The following is an 18723-nucleotide window of genomic DNA, read 5'->3' as shown; positions in this document are numbered from 1 at the left end:
GTCTCAGGAAAAAATCTTGGACTGAGTCGAAATTATCCAACTTTCATCATTGATTACAGACTGCAAACCATATTTTATCATTAACATAAAAGTTTGCTCAGGTGATACAAGTGGCAACCAGCTGATCATGGACTTTGTTATGTGCAATTGCCTGGTTGCCCCGATTCAGAGCCAGCTGAGGTACAAGAGGTATGGGTAAGCCATGAATTAAAGCCATGACTTAAAGCTATGTTGTGCAAAACACAACAGACTAATATGATCTTGTGCACCACTGCAGGGTAGTACATCAGCACACACCCTGTACGGTCAAGACATCTGAATGACGGCTGCAGTAGACCAAAAGTGCGCACTATGACCGCTCGAGTTTGTATGTGTGCCCTATTGTACCTACTTTAAAGGACAGTGGTTGCATGTCTGTATGGTGTGAGGAGTTGAGGGGAGAGTACATACCCAGCATCACATGAGGAAGGTAGATAGAGCAATAGGTTACATTGTCCACTTAAATTTGAACAGAACATATCTATACTTTGTTACAAGCAGTGTCAGTTGAGGACATGTATGTGGCATGATGATTTGTATTGTACAATGGTTGTTAACGTGAGATGGCATTCATATATTTTATTTATACATATTCCACATGTTTTGTGCTTGGTACTTACCCAGTAGCCACATGTTGCCAAATTATCCTGCAGCCATCCACTGGTAAAGAGCTGACATGCAGAAAACAAAGCTGTCATGGGTACTGCCTGGAAACAATGCTTGCATATCAATGAATCTACCACTGGCATCACAGACAGCCTGCACATTGATGGAATGCCATTGGTGTCTGTTGCAGAAGATGTGTGCAATGCGATGGGGTGGCTGTAGAGCCACATGGGTACAATCAAGGGCACCCAGCACATGTGGGAAGTGGGAAATGAGATAGAAATCCCTAGCTGCTCTTTGTCTTCTGTCAAGTGTATGGGGCATTTGAATGTGAAAGGTGGACTCTTGTATTGATGCAGCTCAGTACCTAATGCAAGCACCTCGAATGGCTTGCCTGAGAAATGTCCACAAGGTCACTGGAGACCCTTTGGAATGACCCCGTAGTGAAGAAATGGAGAGAAGAAAGTATCTTGAGATAGGCTGGGATGGCATGCGAGCAACAGTTCAGAGTCAAGTTCCTGCCCCCACTCACATACCATCTCCAAGATGACATCTGGAGGGAAACGGTATTGGGCCCTGACATCTTGGCTGGGCATCCCAAATAGGTTAATACTTTGTCTAAATATCCTTGCCACTCTCCTCCTCCTCCTCCTTAAGTTTTCATGCTGCATGGCAAGGGGCGAGCAACAAACACATTCAGCGATTTGTTGGAAGATTTGTGTGTGTCAGCTCTAATTTTATATGTGCTGTAGGGCTGGGATTGACTGTTGGGCTGCAGTGTTTTAGCTGGAGCATGGTGGGGGATGGTAAGAACTTGCACAGGTGTTTAGCATTGAAGACCATGATCATCCAGCCCAATTACTGAGAATCTGGCCCGGGTCCAGAAATTCCGTCCCGGGTGTGGAAATTCTGCCACAAGTGTGGACGTAAAGATAGGAGTCGAAAATGACTTTGGTGAATACCAAAATTCATTAATGACTTCTGTGAATACCAAAAGTTGGAAAGTTAGACTTTTGGCTCAGATTACCTTTTTGAATCGGCCTCAATAACTTTACATTCATAAGTATCCAATATATATATATATATATATATATATATATATATATATATATATATATATATATATATATATATATATATATATATATATATATATTCACTGAAAAAACCATAGGTTTCACACTAGTTATAGTTAGGAATTAGCATTTAAAAAACCTATTAAATTCACTGAAAAAACCATAGGTTTCACACCAGTTATAGTTAACTGGAAATTTTACTGACATAAAACCATTGAAATTCCCACGTTATAGTTAGTTGGACTCACTATAACTTGCGCGTGTAATGCACTACTGATGGCATCACATATTACATCACTCATGACATGGTCAGTTACATCACTCATGACATCACTGATGACACCATCCAGTGAATGTGTGTCTTTCTGAAAAATAAACATGTTTTATATATGTATATGTAAAGGTCGATGGAAGAATAAATGTTTCAATAAGTGTCTTAATGGATGCTTTTTTGAAAAAAAAATTGATTGGTTAACTGGCTTATTAAGTGTATCATAGTGAATACATATATTAGCGAGTATTGTTTAAATATTTAAATGTTTGTATCAGTGTTTCACTTTGTGTATAAGTGGCTGCATTGGTTGGTGAGTAGCTACATGTGTGTGTATATGGGTTATCATATTTTTTTTAGTATCTTTATAATTGTCTGTTTGGTTTGGTGGGGGTGTTACTTAGCACAAAGATGCATCAATGACTGACTCACTGTTTGTATGTGTTTTGAAGACAGCATATGTGCCGGACTGTATGGGTGAATGAGTGTGTATATGTATGTGTTAGTAAGTGAATGACTATCTTACTAGTGTCTTTATCAGTAACTACATATATTTTAATCTAGTATATGTGAGTATTGATGTATATAAGTGAGTATATGTGAGAGTGAGAGATTGAAAGAGTTCTTGTTTTAATAAGTATGTGTTTCTATAAGTGATTGTTTAAGAGAGTAAGTATGTGTAAGTTTCCTTAGAAGTAAGGTGGTAGTGTGTGTATAGCTGTACATGCAAAAAAATGGATGTTCAATAGTTTATTTGCATGTGTGAGTATGTGTGTGAGCAACTTTTGGAAGTCTGTCGGTGTGTTAACGGATGTATAGGTGTCTCACTACATATGATGAGTGAGTATATGTATGAATGACTATATAGAACTGTTGGTGAATGAGTGCATGTGTATATAAATGGTGGAATTACTGAATTGGTTGTTGTAACTGGTATAGGTATCTCCATTTTTTTGAAAATGTTAGTTTCTATTCTTGAATATGTGTTTCAAGAGTTACTTTACAGTGAAAGGAGGTCAGTCACTCTATCACAAGGATGGTGTCATCAGTGACATGACATCACTAATGACCTCTCAAATAACATCACGGATGAGAACACTGATATTGGTATCTTAATTTTTTTTAACATTTTTGTTTCTATTTTTGATTGTGTGTTATATTATATCGACCTTTAGATATACATATATTTAAAAAAATTATTTTAAAATAAAAAACACATTCACTGGATGACGTCATCAGTGATGTCATTTGAGATGTCATCAGTGATGGCATGAGTTATGTCACTGACCATGTCATGTGTGATGTAATATGTGACGTCATCAGCAATGCATTGCGGGCGCGCAAGTTATAGTTAGCTGAACTAACTATAATGGGGGAATTTCAATGGTTTTGTATGAGTGAAATGTCCAGCTAACTATAACATGTGTGAAACCTATGGTTTTTTCAGTGAATAACTAACTATAATGGGGGAATTTCAATGGTTTTGTATGATTGAAATGTCCAGCTGACTATAACATGTGTGAAACCTTTGGTTTTTTCAGTGAATTTCTAAGATTTGTTTAAATGCTAATTCCTAACTATAATGTGGCTGAAACCAATGTTTTTTTTCAGTGAATTTCAAAGGTTTTGTAAATGATAATTTTTAAATGTATTGATTGTTATATTTTTTATACTGATTTAATGCATTGTTTAAAGTATTTATTTTTAGATATTTTATTTTTTAGATTACATTACATATTTTTAACCCCTTCCATGCGGCCGCGATTCCACTGGTGTGCTGTAAACAACACGAACAGGGGCGGGCCGTGACGAACCCCAGCCGTCATCAGCACACGAGCACCGTAGTGCATGACGGCTGGGGTTCGTCATCAGCATGGAAGGGGTTAATATAAATTGAAAAAAATGTTTTTAAAATATTGAAAATGTAATATTTAATTTTTCCATTTTCTATTTTTTTAATTTATATATATTTCATGTAGCAGGCAATGATATCCTATAGAAGGAAATTCAAGTTACTGGTAAGTACGGTTAAAATTATTTTTCAGGAACAGTAGTCAGCTGAAAGATGCAGCACTGAGGTCTCTCCTGATAACAGGTGAGTAAATCGGATTTCTTAGTTCGACTGATTTTAGAGGAATATTTTAAGCATGGGCTGAAAATTTGTTCCGCTCGCGGAATTTGCGGATTTTCCGCGATTTCGAGATCCGCGAATCTCGCGAAATCGCAATAAAATCCGCAAATCAGCGGGGACGAATTTTCAGCCAAGCTCTTACAGGGTTACAGCAGCAGGTGCAAAAGTTGAAGCAAATTTTTTGTAACCTTTTACAAAAAGGGTTACAAAGAAATTAACTTTAACTTGGGCAGCTGCTGCTGTAAGCCTGTAAGCGCTTCCTGGCGCCTCCTTGCCTACTTGCAACTATTCTCTGACCCTGCTCTGACCCTTGAAGCAGGGTCAGAGAATAGTTACAAGTAGGCAATGAGGCACCTGTCACGAAAATTAAACCTCAATAGGAAGCACTGACAGATATAAAAACAAGCATTTGCATTGCAATATGTCTCGCATTAGGAAAGTTTGAGCTATTTGTCTTGTAAATGACAATTTTTTATATTTATGTGTTGGTTTTGAAAATAGCTAAATTAATAGCTTTGTCATTTACAATGCCAATAGTAATAACTTTCGCAAATGTGACACCTATAGCATTTATAATGCAACATGTTTTGTATTTACGTGACTTAGCTGTATTGATATTCAAAATTACAATGGCTTTTAAGTTTTTTTAAATAAATAGCTTTTGTGAAGATTATGTTCAGTGTATTTTATTCTGACGAAAATCCAAGAACAGAAGTGAAATATAAACATCTTTTTGTGACATTTGTAATAAAGTTTGAAACAATGAGAGAACATATTTGAATGGTTGCGCAGATTGATGCTGGGGTGGCGCTGAGTGGTGCTGTAGTGGTGCTGAGTAATGCTGTGGTGATGCTGAGTGATGCTGTGGTGGTGCTGAGTGGTGCTGTGGTGGTGCTGGGTGATAATGTGGTGGTGCTGTGTGATGCTGTGGTGGTGCTGAGTGATGCTGTGGTGTCGCTGACTTGTGCTGTGGTGGTGCTGATTGGTGCTGTGGTGGTGCTGAGTGATGATGTGGTGGTACTGAGTGGTGTGTGGTGGTGCTGAGTGATAATGTGGTGGTACTGAGTGATAATGTGGTGACACTGAGTGATGCTGTGGGGGTGCTGATTGGTGCTGTGGTGGTGCTGAGTGATGCTGTGGTGGTGCTGAGTGATGCTGTGGTGGTACTGAGTGGTGTGTGGTGGTGCTGGGTGATAATGTGGTGGTTCTGAGTGATAATGTGGTGGCACTGAGTGATGCTGTGGCGACGCTGAGTGATGCTGTGGTGGCGCTGAGTGGTGCTGTGGTGGTGCTGAGTGATGCTGTGGTGGCGCTGACTGGTGCTGTGGTGGTGCTGATTGGTGCTGTGGTGGTGCTGAGTGATGCTGTGGTGGCGCTGACTGGTGCTGTAGTGGTGTTGAGTGGTGTGTGGTGGTGCTGAGTGATAATGTGGTGGTTCTGAGTGATAATGTGGTGGCACTGAGTGATGCTGTAGTGGCGCTGAGTGATGCTGTAGTGGCACTGAGTGGTGGTGTGGTGGTGCTGAGTGATAATGTGGTGGTGCTGAGTGATAATGTGGTTGTGCTGAGTGATGCTGGGGTAGCGCTAAGTGATGATGTGGTGATACAGAGGGCAGAAAGGCACAAAAAGAAGTCCAACAAAGGGCATAAGGGCAGAAAAACAAGGGAAAAACAAGTGTAACAGAGGGCAGAAGGGCACAAAAAACCAGTCTAACAGAGGACAGAAGGGCAGAAAAACAAGGGAAAAACGAGTCTAACAGAGGGCAGAAGGGCACAAAATACTAGTCTAACGGGGCAGAAAGGCACAAAAACGAGTCTAACACAGGGCAGAAGAGAACAAAAAACGAGTCTAACAGAGGGCAGAAGGGCACAAAAACAAGGGAATAACAGTGGCAGAAGGGCACAAAAAACGAGTCTAACAGAGGGCAGAAAAAGAAGGGAAAACGAGTCTAACAGAGGGCAGAAGGGCAGAAAAACAAAGGAAAAACGAGTCTAACAGAGGGCAGAAGGGCACAAAAAACGAGTCTAACAGGGGGCAGAATGAATCCCGCCCTGCGTGTTTGTCCACGAAGTTGCCACCTTTTTGTGCAATACCTCTACTCAACTGGAGTACTTTCTACTATCTAATCAGTAAGTGCTCCCTCGTTGGCTAAATGTATAGGGACAGATTTACAATAACTGGCGCATCCCCAGGGATGCGCCAGTTATTGTGCGCCGCAGCTCCTCCACCCATGATGCGCCGCATTTACAATGCGGCGCACCATGTGGCAAAAACGGCACAGATGTGTCACGCATCTGTGCCGTAAAAGCAGCATATTGCTGGAGCTGCGTCGAGCTTGCGAAGCAGCTCCAGCAATGCTCATGGGGGCCCTATCTCCCCAATGCTGCATCAAGCCTTGCACCTGCTTCAAGCAGGCGCAGGGTTTTGACGCAGCATTGGCCTAAAAGTGACTGAGTGAATTCTTGTAGATTTCACTCAGCCACTTTAAGGAGGCGTTCCTGCGCAGGAACGCCCTCCCCTGTGCCGGAACGCCTCCTGATGGCGCAGGGCTTTACAACGTGACGCATCTCTCAGATGCATCACGTTGTCAATACCCAGCACCATGGCACATCGTTTGTGCTGCCGCTGCGTCACAAAAGGTCTCGGTAGAGGGTGGAAGTGGTGAACCAGAGGGTGGCAGTGATGAACCAGAGGGTGACAGTGATGAACCAGTGGTTGGCAGGGGTGAACCAGAGGGTGACAGTTCTGAACCAGAGGGTGGCAGTGCTGAACCAGAGGGTGGCAGGGGTGAACCAGAGGGTGGCAGTGATGAACCAGATGGTGGCAGGGGTGAACCAGAGGGTGGCAGTGGTGAACCAGAGGGTGGCATGGGTGAACCAGAGGGTGGCAGTGGTGAACCAGAGTGTCACAGTGGTGAACCAGAGGGTGGCAGTGCTGAACCAGAGGGTGACAGTGGTTAACCAGTGGGTGGCGGTGGTGAACCAGAGGTGCTGTGATGAACCAGAGGGTGGCAGTCATGAGCCAGAGGGTGGCAGTGGTGAACCAGAGGGTGACAGTGCTGTAGCAGAGGGTGGCGGGGTGAACCAGAGGGTGCTGTGATGAACCAGAGGGTGAGAGTGGTGAACCAGAGGGTGGCTGGGGTGAACCAGAGGGTGGCAGTGGTGAACCAGAGGGTGGCAGTGCTGAACCAGAGGGTGACAGTGGTTAACCAGAGGGTGGCAGTGGTGAACCAGAGGTGCTGTGATGAACCAGAGGGTGGCAGTCGTGAACCAGTGGGTGGCAGTGGTGAACCAGAGGGTGATAGTGCTGTACCAGAGGGTGGCAGGGGTGAACAAGAGGTGCTGTGATGAACCAGAGGGTGGCAGTCGTGAACCAGAGGGTGGCAGTGTTGAACCAGAGAGTGACAGTGCTGAACCAAAGGGTGGCAGGGATGAACCAGAGGGTGATGTGATGAACCAGAGGGTGGCAGTGATGTACAAGAGGGTGGCAGTCGTGAACCAGAGGGTGGCAGGGGTGAACCAGAGGGTGGCAGGGGTGAACCAGAGGGTGGCAGTGTTGAATCAGAGGGTGGCAGTGGTGAAACAGAGGGAGCTGTGCCCATACACAACCGCATGGGTAATGCAAGCAGCCCGTGAACACGCAAAAAGTCCCCCAAACACGTAAAAAACCCCGCGAACATGCAAAAAACCCCGCGAACAAGCAAAAAAAACTAAAATCACCAAATTCGCACGAATTCGTGGATTTTGTGGATTGCGAATTCGATTTCGCGCGAATTCGCGGAACGCGAATTTGCAAATTTCACCCATACTTAGAATATATTAAAGTTCCAAAAATCCACACTTAGAAGAATTTCCAAGTGAAAGCAGTCAATTTTAGCCTATGGAAGGAAATTCAAGTTACTGTAACTACGATTAGTATTACTTTTCAGGATCAGTAGTGGAATGAAAGATGCAGCACTGAGGTCTCTGCTGATAACAGGTGAGTAAATCGGAATTCGTAGTTTGGCTGATTTTAGAGGAATTTTTCAAAGTACCAAAATCAATACTAAGAAGTATTTCCAAGTGAAACCAGCCAATGTTAGCCTATGGAAGGAAATTCAAGTTACTGTAAGTATGGTTAGAATCACTTTTTAGGATCAGTAGTGGGCTGAAAGATGCAGCACTGAGGTATCTCCTGATAACAGGTGAGTAAATTGGAATTCGTAGTTCGGCTGCTTTAGAGGAATATTTTGCTCAATAGTGAAGGAACAGGGCGGGGCCTGTGTTGACATGTGTGCAAACAAGCCCTGTGGTGCATTTTAGGTTGGGGAATGAATTCCTCTGCAATCCTGAGGTCCCCTGTGAGAAAACTAGCCCACCAGGTACCTCCAGTATGCGCCAGGGATCTCTGTTGCAGAGAGGTGTTCAGAGGGCACACCCCCTTTTTACAACACTCTGCAACGCAGCTCCATGGCGCTTAGTGGTGGTACCTGTTGGACTAGTTGGTCCCCAGGGGACCTCTAGATTGAAGAGGAATTAATTCCTCAACTTAAAAAGCGCCTCAGGGCATGTTTGCACTCATATCACCTCAAGCCCTGCCCCCTGCCTTCACCACTGTGCAAACACGCCCCATAGCGTGTTCTAAGTGGGGGGTTAAATTCCCTTGCATACTGGGGGTCCCTGGGGGCTAACTAGCCCACCAGGAACCTCCAGTATGCGCCAGGGGGCGGCGCTGCAGAGAGGTGTAAAAAGGGGTGTGGCCTCATTACAACTCTCTGCAACACAGCCTCTGGGCGCGTTTGCAGAGGGTTTACTAATTCTCCTTGCATACTGGGGGTCCCTGGGGGCCAACTAGCCCACCAGGAACCTCTAGTATGTGCCAGGAGGCTGCGTTGCAGAAAGGTGTAATGAGGCCACGCACCTTTTTACACCTCTCTGCAATGCAGCCCCCTGGCGCATTTGCAGAGGAGGAATTAATTCCCTTTGCATAATGGGGGTCCCTGGGGGCCAACTAGCCCACCAGGAACCTCTAGTATGCACCAGGGGGCTGCATTGCAGAAAGTTGTAATGAGACCCTGACCCTTTTTACCGGAAGGAAGCCGAATGGCCCCCTCCCTTGGCCAATTTTTGCCCCGGGGACCCAATCCCCCGGGGCATGGTCAACTTTTATATTATTTTTGTGGAGTGGGCTGCATAACCCCCCTGCTATGCCCACTTAAGGCCCCGTGTACCCCATCCCCCGGGGCCTGCCAATATATATTTTTTAAATCTTTAATGGTAGAGGGGGACCGCCTGGCCCCCCTCCTGCCCCGGTGACCCCATCCCCGGGGCTTGCCCTCTCCGTTCCTGTGGGAGCCGGCATTGCTTCTCTGCATGAGGAGCAGCTAACATGCTGCTCCCCATGCAGAAAAGCAATCCGTTTCGTTTTTTGAAAGAGAGATCAGGTTTCCTGCTCTCTCTTTCAAAAACCAAAGTAGTTTGCTATTCACGGCTCCCACCCTACCATAGCAAACAGTAGTGCCCTGGGGTAGGCACCCTGCAGGACACTACAGGAGCCGCCCCTGGGAGGGTGGCGGTCCCCAGGGCCATCAGGGGCTCCGGGAGAGGGGCTGCGCGACCCCCCCTCCTACCAGTTAAAAGCCCCGGGGGATGGTGGGGGGTCCATCACGGACCCCCCTATTTTAAATATTAGTGCCCTGGGGATGTGGCAGTCCCCAGGGCGTATGGGGGTACTTGACCCCCCACATAGATTTTTAAAAAAATTTATTTTAAAAGAAAGAAACCCCGGGGTGGAGGTCCCCTGGGCTGTGGGGGGGTCGTGAGCCCCCGCATACATAATAATAAAGCCTGGGGGGGCGGTCCCCGGAGCTTGTGAGTCCCTCTGGGTCCCCCATTATCATAAAAAAAAGAAGCCCAGGGGGTAGCCGGTCCCTATGGCAGCGGGGGGGATGTGAGCCCCCCGCATATATAACGTGCAAGCCCATGGGGGTGGCAGTCCCCTGGGCTGGGGGCCCGTCTCGGCCCCCCATTAAAATAAATAAAAATGCCAAAAAATTAACAAAAAATCAGCTTTGGTTTTTTTTGTTTTTAAACGGGATGCACGTACCTACGCGTATCCCGCAATTTAAAAAAAGAAAAAGGCTGAACGGAATTACACCTAATTTGGCAAAAAGGTAGAGTTCGGTTTGCAGATCATCCTTTTTGTCAAATGGTGTAAATCCGTTCAGCAGTTCCTGAGAAAATCAAAAGTAAAATCTTAGATATATCTTGAGGCGCTTACCATAAGCTTACAGTACGCGTACCTTCCCGAGCACAAGCTGAATTAGCTGAATGCTAATTGGCTGTCAACACTCCAAATGAGAAAGTGTTGGCAGCTATCTTGTGCCTCGAAAGCAGAAAAACAAACATGCAGAACGCAAAAAGCCGGCAGAGTACAGACACCCTGACCCCCTAGGCCTGCTCAGGGGGTTCCACAAGGACCCCCCAAGGCCAAATATATATATATAGTTTTTTTAATCGCGGGGTAGGCGTAGGTACGCGTACCCCGTGAAAATAAAAAATGGTCTGCTTTTTTCAAATTAGCACCCGGGGGATCAAATCCCGGGGGCATAATGCAAAAATGTGTGGGGGGCCCAATTCCCTAACACTGCCCCAGCGGGACCGCCACGCCCCGGGGCAAAGTAATTATGATAGCATACTGGAGGTACCTGGTGTGCTAGTTGGCTCACAGGCGACCTCGTGATTGAAGATGAATTAATTCCCCAGCCTAAAACGTGCCATAGGGCGTGTTTGCACACATGTTACCTCAGGCCCCGCCTCCATCCCTCACTATTAAGCAAAATATTCCTGATTTCTGATTTACTCACCTGTTATCACAAGAGATGTCAGTGCTGCATCTTTGAGCACACTACTGATCCTGAAAAGTAATTCTAACCATACTTACAGTAACTTGAATTTCCACCCATAGGTTAACATTGACTGGTTTCACTTGGAAATTTTTCCAAGTGTGGAGTTTTGGAACTTTAAAAAATTCCTCTAAAATCAGCCGAACTACGAATTCTGATTTACTCACCTGTTATCAGGCGAGACCTCGGTGCTGCATCTTTCAGCCCACTACTGCTCCTGAAAAGTAATTCTAATCGTAGTTACAGTAACTTGAATTTCCTTCCATAGGATATCATTGACTGCTATATAAAATATATATAAATTAAAAAATATTTTTAAAGATATATATATTACAATTTCAATATTTTTAAAAACATTTATTTTTCAATTTATTTAAAAAATATGTATTATAATTCAAAAAATAAAATATCTAAAAATAAATAATTTAAAATAATGTAGTAAATCTGTATAAAAAAATATAACAATACATTTAAAAATGATCATTTACAAAACCTTTGAAATTCACTGAAAAAATCCATAGGATGATGTCATCAGTGATGTCATCAGTAATGTCATCTGAGATGTCATCAGCGATGTCATGAGTGATGTTACTGACTATGTCATGAGTGATGTAATACGTGATGTCATCAGCAGTGCATATCGGGCGCGCGAGTTATAGTTAGCTGAACTAACTATAACGAGGGAATTTCAATGGTTTTGTGTGAGTGAAATGTCCAGCTAACTCTAACATGTAGGAAACCTATGGCTTTTTTATTGAATTTCCAAGGTTTTTTTTAAATACTAATTCCTAACAATAACGTGGCTGAAACCTATGTTTTTTTCAGTAAATTTCTAAGTTTTTTTAGAAGCTAATTCCTAACTATAACGTGGCTGAAACCTATGTATTTTTGCAGTCACCAGTAGGTTGTTATAGTTAGGATTTTTTTCAATGTTAAATCTCAAAATTCTATTTGGAATAACTTTGGCGCCGGTTTACGAATCTGCCTGAAAATTTCCTCAGAATGGCCTCGTCCAGCTCCGGTCCTTCCCTGAAAGTTTTGGGGTGATGCGTCAACCGGGGGCCGAGATAAAAGGGGGGTCCCATAACGCGTTTTCCCCATGTTAATTTCCATAGGGCGGTCGACCTCACTTTTAGCCCGAACGGCTGAATGGATTTACATCAAACTTGGCAAAATTGTAGGGACTGGTAGCCCGATGTGCCTTTGCTATGTCTCAAGATATGTGCTCCAGTCTATCTACAGGCGCGCCCCGGTACGCGCACCGGGGAGCGAACCGGGCGTGCTACACTACTTGCGCATGGAAAGCTGATTGGCTCACGGGTGTCTGTAAACATTCGAAACAGTCCGGAGCGGCCGCCATCTAGTGTCTCGGTAGAATCGAGACACAAGAGGTGGCATTAAAAAAAGGGGGAAATGACTATAAGGGGGCAGGGTAGACCCCCCCGACCCCTTAGGTTTGATGTGATGGCTAAAATAGGGTCCCGCGGGGCATTTAAAAAAAAAATTCGATTTGCGCGGGGGGAGCGCCCGGTACGCGCACCGGGAAGCAGACCGGGGAGCGAAGCATGGGGAAAATCCAGGGTCTTATTTATGAAGGCCTTGCGACAGTTTTGCGCCGCCGGTGCGTCACTTTTTGTGACGCACCAGTGGTGTAAAAAATGCGCCTCGTTGCGCCATATTTAAAAAGTGACGCATCTAGGTAGATGGGTCACTTTTTAAACCCCTGCGCCACATTATACCTGCGTCAGGTATAATGTATGCAGAGGGGGCGTTCCCCCGCAAAAAGCCTCGTAATAGTGACGCAGTCAAATCTCTGAGATTTCACTGCATCACTTTTAGGACACTGTTGCGTCAAAATCTTGCGCCTGACTCACAGCAGGCGTAAGACTGTAGCAAGCCCTTTCACATGGGGCTTTCCCCATGTGAAAGGACGCATTACTGGAGTTGCGTTACTTTTGTGATACACTCCAGCAATGCGTCCCTTTAGCGCTTAAAGATACGTCAGAAATACTGACGTATCTGTAACTCCTTGCGACATGATTCGTCATACATTAAATATGACTTATCAGGAATGTCGTAAGGAGTGCGCACTGAAAAGTGACGCATCGCTGTTTTCACGCAGCGATGCATCACTTTTCATAAATGAGGCCCCCAGTTTATTCACTGTGTCACCTCTACGACCCTTACTTGCGTCAATACGTCCCTTTTGCATACATTACACCTGACGTAGGAATAATGTGGCGCAGGGGCTTACAAAGTGTTGTTCCATATATGAAAAAGACAGCTGACACGTGTTTCGCCCTAGTGTCCTATTGGCCTCAGGCTTTTTCAAGGCAGAATCTGGTTATCTAGGCAGGTAAATTGGTGATTCTCTAGTTGGACAGTATTCAGTCTCTGCGGTCGGTCTTGGAACAAAAGGGTGCCCATGAATGTGAACTACCGAAGTAGTGTAGGTCCCTTCCTTTCCTCCTACAGTGAAAAAAAGGGGGTAAAAGCTAGGTTAAACCCCGATATGCTTGATAGCATTATATTTGCACAGTGATTAAAAACAAATGTACTAAACATTATTGCATTTCCTAGAAGCAAAAGGGGGTTAGAAAGGAGCTAAGAGCAACTCAAGCTACATGCAAATATATTCCTAACTCTTCATTAAGATTAAAGCCACAATTTGATGTGTGTCCTGAGAGTGCATTTGTAGTGTAGACAGGGCCCTGCTTGCACACATTGCTATGTTAGCATAAGCTTATTAGAAGTTTAAACACCATTTTGCCACTTTGCTGTTTTTGCACATGACACTACATGTAACTGTTGTTGTTCGTTAAACTGCTTGATTTTCTTCACATGAGTAGGGCTTGTTTTTAACATCCCTAGACTTACATCGCAACCTAAGTCTGTATAGTGTGAGCAGAAGCCTTCAAGGTTCCCATAACAATGTATGCTGGTATTCAGGTTGATCGGCTCACGCTCAAGACACAACATGAACAGAGATGCAGCTAACTGAAATTCTACTGCCCTTAATATTGCACTGTATTTATGATTTGGGCACTTGGAAGAAAGCCTTGTCCAGTGAGAGACCTTTTGCTGATCCTGTGATGTCACACACCACTGCTGATATTTGAGGTATGGGGTTCCCCATTCAAGCTTAAGAGACATTCTATTATTATTATAAAACCTAGTTCCTAGCAGAGGAGGGTGGTTCACAAGGCACTATATAACTGATTAAACAGGTAGGTATACTTGGGTAAGATAGACATTTTTATGATGTTTGATCTACCTAGGAAGCTTAAGGGGAGGCTAGTCCAGACCTTTAAAAGTTTTCTTACTTCGCCTGCCACTCTGTTTAGATTTATCTGCGGGATTTTCTCCAGGTCGTGGACTAATGTGATTCCTAAATATTTTATCTCCTTCTTGATACTGGGATTGGTGAGATTTGTATTCCAAGTCATAATCTCGGTTTTGGAGTGATTAACCAGATAACCTGAGACTTTCCCAAAAATCTCTAGGGTAATTTTAATTTCGGGTATGGAGGACTGGTAGTCATTTGTGAAAAGCATTAAGTCATCAGCATACAGAGCAACTTTTTTAGACCACCCCTGGTATATGAATGGTAGTATTTTTTCGTTTTCCCTTAGGAAGTTTGCCAATGGCTCAATGTACAAGTTGAAAAGTAATGGCGAGAGGGGGCAACCTTGCCAAGTGCCTCTTTCTATACTTATGTTATTCGTAAGATCCCCATTCACCAGAATCTTGGATCTGTGAGTCTTATAAATCTCTTTCACCATGCGTAATAAAGATCCCCCCAGGTTATTTCTTCTCATTACCCTATTTAGAAAAACCCAGTTAACCCGGTCAAACGCCTTTGCGGCATCAAAGTTGAGTATTGTGAGAGGGGTTTTTTCGGAAGTAGCAACGTCTATTGCCCCAAATAGCTCGTGGGTCAGGTCCTGAAGTTGTCTTCCTCTGATGAAGCCTTTCTGGTCAATATGAACCAGCTGGTTCATCACTCTCCCCAGCCTTTTTGCCAAGATTTTTGTGCAGAACTTATAGTCACAGTTGAGTAATGATATTGGCCGGTATGATTCATATCTTGTGGGCTTCTTTCCAGGTTTTAGGATTATGGTTATGATGGCGTCATTCCAAGAGTCAGGGATCTTTTCGTGTTTTTTATTGACCAGATTGAGTAAGTCTGTGATTTGTGGTGACAGAGTTTCTCTAAGCGCCATGTATAGCTCATTTGGAAGAGCGCCCGGACCCGCGGCTTTCCCTTTTTTCAATCCTTTTATTGCTTCTTCTACTTCTTCTCTGGAAAGTTCTTCATTTAAGTCTTTTTTCTCTTCCTCTGTTAGGGCTAGGGTGGGTAGAGTATTCAAGTAACCTTCTATTTGTTCTTCAGATGGGTTAACATCTTCGGAGTATAACTCAGCGAAGAATTTTGAAAATTCCTGCCTGATTATTGTTTCCTCTGATGATGGTGTTGGTTGGCTGTCTTGTTGTATACTTAATACCTTATTCCTTGCTAGGTCTGACTTTAGTTTCCAGGCCAGTAGTTTCCCACAGCCTTCCCCATATTCGTGGTTTGCTAGTTTGCTCGCTTCCCACTACGTCCTTACTCTGTCTTCAAGGATGTCAGCAAGGCATTCTTTTTGTCTTTGTCTTTCTTTCTCCATCTCTTCCCTTTTGTTTGTTATTTGTTCAACCAGTATTTGTGCGTTCAGAAGGTTTATAGAATTTTCCAAATCCCTTATCTTGTGTTTTATTGTCTTTGATCTAAATGCCCCTTGGCCTAGTAGTTTCCCCCTGATGACTGCCTTATAGGTATCCCAGGTAATTTGTCTTGTTGTACCTACCCTGTTATTTTCAAAAAAGTGATCTGTTTCTGACCTGAGCTCCTGTATGCAATGCTGGTCCAGCAGAATAGCCCGTTCGTTTGTTAGTCTACTTTGTGTTTTAATTTTCGTCCTTTGCAACGTAAGCCGGACTGCAGAATGATCTGACAGGTGATCTGGAAGGTGTTCCAGGTTTGTTACATCTTCTGTGAGGCTTCTATTAATTAAAAAATAATCAATTCTTGACCTATGTCGAAGTTTCTTATTATGTAGGGTGAAAGGTTGTCTTTTATCCCCTTTCATTTCCCAGATATCCAGTAGGTCTAGGTCCCTCCTATAATTTCCAAGCCACTCTCTCATTTTTGGGAGATTTGTTTTTCTTCCCGGGGGTGATCTGTCTACTCTAGGGTCCATAATTATATTGAAATCACCTCCTAGTATTATTGGGGAGGTAGCTGACAACAGATGGGTGTACAACTTTTGTAGAGGCCCCGAGTCGTCTGTGTTCGGACCATAGTAACCTACTATTGTATAGAGGTTATTTCCAATTCTTGCCCTAACTATTGCCCATCTACCTTTACTGTCTACTTTGGAGTATTCAAGCTTGATTTTAAGAGTTTTCTTGAAGATTATAGCTATCTCTTTTACGTTACATTCCTGATTCGTGCATACATATATATCCACCCACCCTAGATTTTTCATTATTTGGCTCCATTCTTTTTTCAGGAGGTGCGTTTCTTGTAATATAATGACCTCACTGTCTGATGTCTTTAAATACTCTAGAATCCTGTTTCTTCTGTTTTTCATCCTGAGTCCATTTACGTTCCATGAGAGTATATTGAACACTCTACTGTTTGACCCCATCTATTACTTAAATTGTATACTGTATAATGGCAGTCATCATGATTTTACTGGCCGAAACCTTGATTTCCCAATTTATCTGAATTATAGAGGATTTTTTTGTTTTTTTTTCCCTAATTTGCTCCCCACCCGTGTTCTGTTTCATATATTTTGTTTTTACTTTATGTACATCTTGTTTACCCTCTCTGGGGAAGCCTCCTTCTTCTTTTCTTAGGGCTATTCTCCTTGCCCTTTTCAGGCTCCTTAACTCTTATATTTTCTATTTTGCGCCTATACTTTGCTCTTTCCTGCCTTTTCCGTAATCTCATTTTCTAGAGGTTCATGGGGTTTTAAGACCTGACGTTGTCTTGGAGCAGCTCAAGAAATTCTTTAACCTCCTCAGGGTCTCTTATGTTGCGCATTTTATTCCTCCACATGATTCTGAGTGATGGAGGGAACTTCATTTGTACTATAGCCCCGAGAGACTTTAGCTCATCAATGAATTGTCCCAGTTCCCATTGTCTGTCTTGCGAGGCTTTGGACATATCTGATCCGATCCTGAAGGACCAGTTGTCCTTACTGAAGATTCCCTTTTTTAGTGCTTCACCAAGAATTCTTTCCTTCAACGTATAAGTGTTAAAATTGACAAGCATTTCCCTGGGTGTTTTCCTTTCTTTGGCTTTTCCGAATGGGTCTAGGTGAACCCTTTGTATGTCCTCTTCGAGCAGTTCCTTACTTGCCCATGGGAAGTGTTCTGCGAGAAGTGTTACTACAACTTTTTTGACATCGCCCCCTTCTTGATTCTCCGGGACATTCAAAATTCTTATATTGGTTTTTCTTGCCTGGTTTTTCAGTGACTAGAGTTTCTCACTCATGTTTTTGCCCTCTTGTCTTAAGGATCTAATCTCTCTTTGGTTGACATCTACCTTCTTACTAAGGGCTCCCACCTCCTCTTCCACTGCTGTCACTCTGTCACCAAGCGCATTTAGCTTGCAGTCCAATGCATCGCATGCATCTTGAATTCTAACTTGGTTGGCCTCTGAGATCGCAAATTTGTCTCTCATTTCACTTAGTATTCTCTCCAGGAATCTCTCTGTAGGGTTAACCTGAAGCTCGGAACCAGTTATGGTTATTTCTGCTTCTTCTACTAAGTTCCCCTCACTGCTCGATGGGTGTGCTTCTCCTGTGCGGTCTACTCCTGCCATATCTGCCATGTCTATACCTTCGAAGTTCACAAGGTATTTCCCCCTGTCTTGAGTCTTTAGGTTTAAGAATTGCGGTCCTGAGGCCGTGAAAAGGGTGCCCCTTGATTCCTGTGGGGACGGCTGTTCTCCCTTTTTCTTACTGGATGGGTCACTGCCGTTTTGTGTGAAGTGTTGAACTTTAAAAAGGTTCTTAATGAGGGAGTGATCTTTACTCATTTACTGTCCCTTCCCTCTGGGCTTACCTTCTCTGCTCTGGACTTAGGTGTAGGACGTACCTTCTCGGGCTTTTTACCGGACTTCTTCGGTGTGATGCCCTTGAGTGCAGGGGGTTGTAGTCCTTCTTGAGATACTGTCTGTTCTTAAGGCTATAGCAAGATCTTATAAGTTTGCTCTGCTCTGCCTGAGGTTCTACCTTCCCCCTTCGGCCCCCACAGAGTGTATGTAGCTAAAGGTGTATCAGATATATCGGTGACCTTCTTCTTCCTACTACCAATCTCTTCTCTGGGATCCTCAATGTCCTCATTGACAGTGTCAGTGTAAATGCCAATTCCACTGGAAACCCCTTCTCCGCCCCCCCCCCCCCCACCCAGTACCTTGCTCATGCGTTGATACTTGCTGTTTTCTTGCAGGGTTCCTCGATGGACTTCTTGCCAGCCTGTGTCCCTCTCCTCCATGAGCTTTGCTCGTTCCGGCGCGTGGAGGTATTCCTTTCCTTTAAATTTGTGCCAATTAAGTATTTCTTTCTGCACCGGCACTGAGACGCTTGCCTCCGCTGTTTTGAATCCCCACTGGAGGTATTTTGTTGTTTGTGCGTGTTTGCCGAAACAAGTATCACCTCCGCCAGGG

Source organism: Lissotriton vulgaris, chromosome 2_2 (assembly GCF_964263255.1).
Source record: "Lissotriton vulgaris chromosome 2_2, aLisVul1.2, whole genome shotgun sequence".
NCBI classification, from domain to species: Eukaryota; Metazoa; Chordata; class Amphibia; order Caudata; family Salamandridae; genus Lissotriton; species Lissotriton vulgaris.
This window is presented reverse-complemented; position numbering follows the sequence as displayed.